Source organism: Doryrhamphus excisus, chromosome 2, assembly GCF_030265055.1.
Source record: "Doryrhamphus excisus isolate RoL2022-K1 chromosome 2, RoL_Dexc_1.0, whole genome shotgun sequence".
Classification (NCBI taxonomy): domain Eukaryota; kingdom Metazoa; phylum Chordata; class Actinopteri; order Syngnathiformes; family Syngnathidae; genus Doryrhamphus; species Doryrhamphus excisus.
In genome coordinates, this window is record NC_080467.1 from 24494860 (window position 1) to 24502017 (window position 7158).

The 7158-nt window shown below is 37.5% G+C and overlaps 1 long non-coding RNA gene across 1 annotated transcript; it reads left to right on the forward strand.

Annotated features, from left to right (window-relative positions):
* Positions 1 to 1477: 1477 nt before the first annotated feature.
* On the forward strand, positions 1478 to 3690 carry LOC131112888 (uncharacterized). The gene is made up of 4 exons (XR_009121435.1): positions 1478 to 1768; positions 2302 to 2377; positions 2861 to 2988; positions 3419 to 3690. It is a non-coding gene; the product is annotated as an uncharacterized LOC131112888 (long non-coding RNA).
* The last annotated feature ends 3468 nt before the right edge of the window (positions 3691 to 7158 follow it).

Genomic DNA, 7158 nt, shown 5'->3' on the forward strand with positions numbered 1-7158 from the left:
TTTAACTTAAGCAGAACACGTTTCTCTTTACTACAGATAATTATTTGTATTCATTTCATCAGTTAATTTTGTTATATTGAACCAAAAAAAGTAATTATTGTCAATATTACATTGGATAAAGCCATCAGTATGATGTAATGATGACAATAATGGATATTCATAAACGGATATGTGTCTAACAGTGTCAATCATGATTATCTGTGTAAAGGCAGAATTTTACACACACACACACACACACACACACATGAAAGAAATCTGAAACTATTTTCTTAACTTGTCATCCCTTCACCCTTTTATTAAAAATATTCCCCCCGCCCGCCACAGCCACTTGTATTATTCCAAGCATATGTGAAAATGTAGTACCGACACTTCACTTCTATTCCCCCAACATCTAACCCAAGCTTTGCCCCCAGTCTCCTCCCTGGAGGATCCCCAGATGCCCTCTGGCATGATGGGAAATTAAAGCCCCCGTCAGAGATGGTTAGGTCTGCCCCGAGGTTTCCTTCCCTGCTGTTTGAGCTGCAGCCTGTCAAAGAGCATGAAGCTCACGCAACTTAGCGTCGGGCGTGTAGGACGGCCTGCTAATGTCCTCGCTCACACATTAAGATGATGAAAACTATACAGAGTAGGACTTCTAAAGATGATCTGGACTAGTGGTTGGCCACCCGGGGCTCCGGAGATTCAGCCTCCTTGTTGGAGAGAACTTCCTTGTTTAATTTTGAATGGATATACAGTATTCCTTTGCCAATGACGTCATCTTACCCAAGCGTGTGTTTGATATAGGGAGAGAAGTTAGCAGTGGTTAACTTCTTTTTACACTTGTATGGCTGTATCAGGCAAGATCTGAGGTGGTCCACCTCTTCATGATGATGATCCCAGGACCCGCAGCAGACTAACTCTCCTGATGGCACTTCATCTATGAATGGAGTCTATCCCAGCTGTCTTCGGGCAAGAGGCGAGGTACACCCTGGACTGGTGGCCAGCCAATCACAGGGCACATATAGACAAACAACCATTCACACTCACATTCATACCTATGGACAATTTGGAGTCACCAATTAACCTAGCATGTTTTTGGAATGTGTGAGGAAACCGGAGTACCCGGAGAAAACCCACGCATGCACGGGGAGAACATGCAAACTCCACACAGAGATGGCCGAGGGTGGAATTGAACCCGGGTCTCCTAGCTGTGATAGGCTCCAGCATCCCTGTGATCCTTGTGAGGATAAGCGTGATAAAATGAAAAATGTTGCACATACGACATCCATTGCATCCTGGTCATCCTGGAAGGGGGGGGGACCCCCCCCCCCCCCCCCAACATGAATCTCCATGTACTTACATGAGCCTCCATGGTGGTCCGTGCACTTCAAATTAGCCCAGCTAACGTTAACTCAAGTCGATGGTTTAATTTAGGTGAGCACCACCTTGAATGACCCCAATTAGCTTGAGTGCTTCTTCTGTAAACACACTCTTAAAAATGCTGGGTTATTTTTTTGACCCAATCGCTGGGTTGAGCCTGTTGGGTCATTTAATTGGGTTATTTTTATTGAGTTGGGTATTCTGAGAACCCAATTCGCTGGGTTATCTCTGTTGGGTGCTGAGTTATTTGCTGCTGGGTTGTGATTTCCATTATATTGTGCTGGGTTATTTTGGACAACCCAAAGCGTTGGGTAGAATTTTGAACACGCGCAACAAAGCCCCGCCCACAAACTTACTTCGTTCGGACCCCACATTTCATCTGAGGAGACCAATTTCAGCACGGAGCAAGGTTTGTTACATGCCCACTATTGTTTTACCGTATAATTGACTTTATATTATTATATAAAGCTTCATAAACTTGTTAAAATGTAAGTTCGTGAAGCACTGTTGAGTACTAGCTTCAGGAATGGATCGGTAACCTTGGCAAACTTCCATTCGCTCCAAAAGTGGCAAGCGAACACATTCGCTGGCGAGCTATGTAGGAACCAAACTATGTTGTTGAAGTTACAAGAGACGTGCAGTATGTGTGACAGTTATGAGGACAACGTCAGTTATCTCGTCAATTTGCCATTTTATGTGATATCAAGTTAAAGAATCTCGTGAATTAATACGAGCGTGCTGATGAACCGGTGTTTTTTTTAAGCTAGACTGCTGCATGCTAGCGGGCTTCCGTTAGCCACCGATAGTCCACTGTATACTTAGCAGTTTCAACTAGTTTGGGCGCGAATTCGACGACAGTTTTGTAAGTCGCATATAGATGTGGAGAATACGTTTAGACTACTGAATCTTAGTTCATTTCATGGTATGTTTGTGATGTTTCAGTTCGCTGAAAAGCATCTATGGATGAGTTTGTCAGTTCCAACTTGACTGAGTGGCAGCTACCGGGGCTGATTGAAAGGTAAGTCATCTTCATGCCTTCATTTTATGGGTATTGTTTTACAGTAGCTACTGTGCCTACTATATGTTCTATACATAAGAAATGGCGGTGGGTCAGTCACCGTAGCTTGTACCAATACCCAAATTTTGATTTGATTTTGATTGTGATCCATCTTGTGATTCCAATATATATTGCTGTTATAGTCAAAAAGTTTGCTCACCACTGCTGTAGACAATGATGACAAACCCTCTATGGTACACATTATGATCCCAATTGGTAAAAAAATGTTTGGGGTGTGTTTTTGTGTTTTAAAATAGACCAAGTAAACATAATCGAGACATTTTCTTAATATTATGTTAGGGTTGATTGCAATACAACAACACTGCACAGTAGTGGGACATATTGAAAACAAGACAGTTTTATCTAAAATTGTAATATTATATTATATTATTTAAAACTCATGTTCTCAACAATCTGGTAATGACACCCATAATTGTCCTACAGATGCCAGGGGAGAAGTCGCCCTGACGCTTCTGCCCATCCTGCTCCCTCCGCCTGTGTTTAAAAAGGGCAGGAAATTGGTCCGGGCGAGTATTCAGGAGGTGAAGAGAGCCTTCATCGATGTTAAGCCCGTAAGTAATTTACCTTTCAATAGAAATTAAAATGTAAATGAATTGTGAAATGACTCCAGTTGTTCTTTTACACAGTTTTAAAGAAGGACTCTTTTTTTGAGGAGCTACTTGAAAAGATTGTATTCCGTGGAATGTGTGACAACGTAACATTTGGCTGTGTTTCTCATTTCATGAAGCACTATTCTTACAAGATGTAACTTGGTGTAAGTTGTTACTCCATAGTGATGTGTGACGTATAAACCACAGACCAAACATAAGACTGGCCAAACCCCCTGAATAAATTGTTGAACACTCCATTGAATTTACAGGTGTCATACTTCTCCCTGTAGAATGTATATTGAAATAGCTTCAGTAGAGAGCTGATGACAATTGCTCTGCACTGCTAGAAATACTTACAAAATACTTACCTTTTTTTCTTTTCTCATCATAGGTCGGAGCTAACATGGTGGAATACTTGCAGCAGGCAGAATCGCCTCCCCATTTGTGCTGCTGCTCACAGAGCCTCTTGTTCTCTGTATATATCACTCTCTCATAGCTGTCCCCCTCACCCGTTCTTAAAATGTTATTTTTTTTGTACATAATTTGTTCATATGTGAAGGAAATGTTGTGAGTTGTTATATTTGTATGTTCTGGAAATGTTGAATTTTAATAAATATTTTATTGTTACATTGGTGTCATTATCATTGTAATATATTATTAATAGTATTAGCATACAATAAAAATAAATAAATAATAATTAAAAAAAATATATATATATATAAATATATATGGTATATTGGCAACCCAACTTGCTGGGTTGAAATAACCCAGCCGTGTAGTTAATATGAACCCAGCGTTGGGTCATTTGAACAACCCAATGTACAACCCAATTGTTGGGTTAAGAGAACCAACCCAACTTGTTGGGTTAAAATAACCCAACGCGAGGTGAGGCTTACTGTTGTGTGGTGCAAACTAAGGAAAATGCCAGGCAAAATGCGTGCAAATCTAAACGCCACACCCCCGGCGTGCACAGTATAGAGGTGCTGAAATTCAGGAATCTCCATTAAGCGCCAGCTCCTATCCCTGATAAGTATTCAAATAAATAAATTAGAAATAAATGTGATGAAAATGCATCCAACTATTGATTATGCACATACCCAAAGACATGAAATTGCAAGGTCATGACCCTCGTGAGGAAAAACGGTACAAAATGAATGAATGAATGAATGATGCAACCAATTAAACAATAACGAAAAGTAAATCAAAGTATATACTGTATGTTTAATAAAATACTAACATAGAAAATTAGCAAAATCTCTGGTTCATGTTAAATTTTTTTACAGCGTATTAGTGTTTAAAAATGAAAATATTAAAAACAAGAAATTTCAAAGACTATATATGTGTTTGTATATATATATTTGTATATGTATTTTTGCAAGTCAAAATAAAAGTTAAAAACATTTTATTATATATATTCACTATATTTTATATAGTTTTGTACATGTATCATAAATTAATGAAAAAAATTGAATATCACGATGTAAGCAATTTAATTTAATTTAATTTAATTTAATTTAATTTAATTTAATTTAATTTAATTTAATTTAATTTAATTTAATTTAATTTAATTTAATTTAATTTAATTTAATTTAATTTAATTTAATTTAATTGGGTTTGGTTTGGTTTGGTTTTGCTTTTGCTTTTGCTTTTGCTTTTGCTTTTGCTTTTGCTTTTGCTTTTATTTTATTTTATTTTATTTTATTTTATTTTATTTTATTTTATTTTATTTTATTTTATTTTATTTTATTTTATTTTATTTCATTTCATTTCATTTCATTTTATTCGATTCGATTCAATTCGATTCATGATTCAAACGGCATTCAAAACCACTCCCGAATGTGGCGCGAATTTCGAAACTGTTGATTGGTTTTCATTTCCCATAATGCATTTCATCCCATCCCGAATCACCTTTGAAATGCTATGAATGAAATAACAGTTGTTTTATTACTTTTAAACTCGTATTGGTACTTATTGGTACTTACTTATTTCTTAGCTACCTTTTCAGTGTTAAGTCGCTTTGTGATGATTTTAGTAAGATGACACCATGAGTGTTATATCGAGTAATGAGGTCCAATGGGTTGGCTCCTGTAAAATAAATAGCTACCTGCTCCTCACAGACATGTGCGCACCATATATACAATATGCGTACTATAAACAAGCACCGCGTGTAGTCTTCTTTTTTGTCTAAAAATCAAGTAAAACATGAAGCTTTGCACGTTAATGGAGAGGTGACTACAAACGTTAAGCATGTGGTTACATTTAGGGGACTATTATAATAATAATAATATTTTGCTTTCATCCTCCCTCCCTTCCTCCATCTTATTGGAAAAAGAAGAAAAGCTGGACTCGTCACTTCCTTTGAAAGCCATTACCCAGGAGCCATTGCCCAGGTGTGTGTCTTTGAGGAGCTTTGTTCATAGGTGTGTGTGTGTCCACGTCTATGTGTGTGTCCATTTATGCAGACAGCATTCTGGCGCGACAATGTCCTCCAAGTACAAGGCGGCCATTACAACATGTCACATAATTACGCTTAAGTGTAGGCGCTTGACCACTTGTAAAGCTTTTTCCTACCAACTGGGCTCTCGTCATGTTGACAAAAGTGGAGTCCGGTCCAGAATTCCGCTCCAATGTAAACTCATGCTGGAGGACACGTCTAAGAACGTGGTGTTTTCCTGCTCTGTGAAGATGACGCCCAAATGAAGGGTGCAGTATACTTGCTAGGTTTGGCTTGAAAAGGCTGGTAATAAAGGAGCGTGTAATGGTCCCATTAGAAGATGGTTCATTTTAGTCATGACAACACAGCAAACTTCGCTCAAGTCTCTAAAATCTAACAGGCCACATCCTGGATTTAAGTGCACGGGTCCGCCACAACTTTGAGGAACCAATTACCGTGCATAATAGCAACAGTTTGTTTTTATGATTAAACTTGATTGGGAAATGAAGGTTGGCTGCTAAAATGTAATAAACCGTTCTCTGAATCAAGCTCATGAAATATAAATAAATACTTACATTGGTTAAAAATAGTACTACATTAATAGAAATATGGTACATGATTGTAAATAAAGTATACAACAATGAACAAAATTAAAAGTAATATAAATAAATTTGCCTAATTACTGCCATGATGCGACCAATTAAACAATAACAAAAAGTAAATCAAAGTATATACTGTATGTATAATAAAATACTAACATAGAAAATTAGCAAAATCTCTGGTTCATGTTAATTTTTTACAGCATATTAAAAATGAAAATATTAAAAACAAGAAATGTAAAAAACCATATATGTATTGCAGCTTTCATAGCAAAAGTTAAAAATCATTTTATTATATATATTCACTATATTTTCTATATTTTTGTACATGTATTGTAAATTATAGAAAAAATTAAAATATCACAATTTAATTAATTTAATTTAATTTAATTTAATTTAATTTAATTTAATTTAATTTAATTTAATTTAATTTAATTTTCATCTTCTTGTCCTTGCTGATTTTGGCCAAGAGGCGGGGTACACCCTGAAGCCTATTTCAGCTGTCTTCGGGCAAGAGGCGGGGTACACCCTGGACTGGTGGCCAGCCAATCACAGGGCACATATAGACAAACAACCATTCACACTCACATTCATACCTATGGACAATTTAGACTCTCCAGTGAACCTAACATGCAGACAGAATAGGACAGTAAAGACTAAATTCCTGTGTGGGACATGAACACAAGACTAGCACCAAGGAAAAGGGAAACGGGAAATGGTGGTGGTCCAGCACCAAGCCACACCAAATGCAGACATAATCGGCGCGAGCTGTGGTCCCCGTCTTGCCAGCAACGGGGGTATACTGCGGCGAAGGCGCTGGATGAGGGCATGATTGTCGTTTCGTAGGTGGAGGTGGTGATCTAGATTAGGATCGGGTACAAAGCCCAAGTAGTATTGTGTTCCATGTTGTATATTCCCAGGTTTGCTAAGAGTATTTTGAGCTTTCTCCATAGGCAGAAACACACACATAGAGTACTATACGTGTACGCCATTTCTATTAAGGGGCAGTTAAATGATGCCACATGTTTCTGCAGTGCGTCTGTTTTATTAAAAGGATATTATTGCTCTCATTGCTTCCTGCGTTCTTTATGATTAATG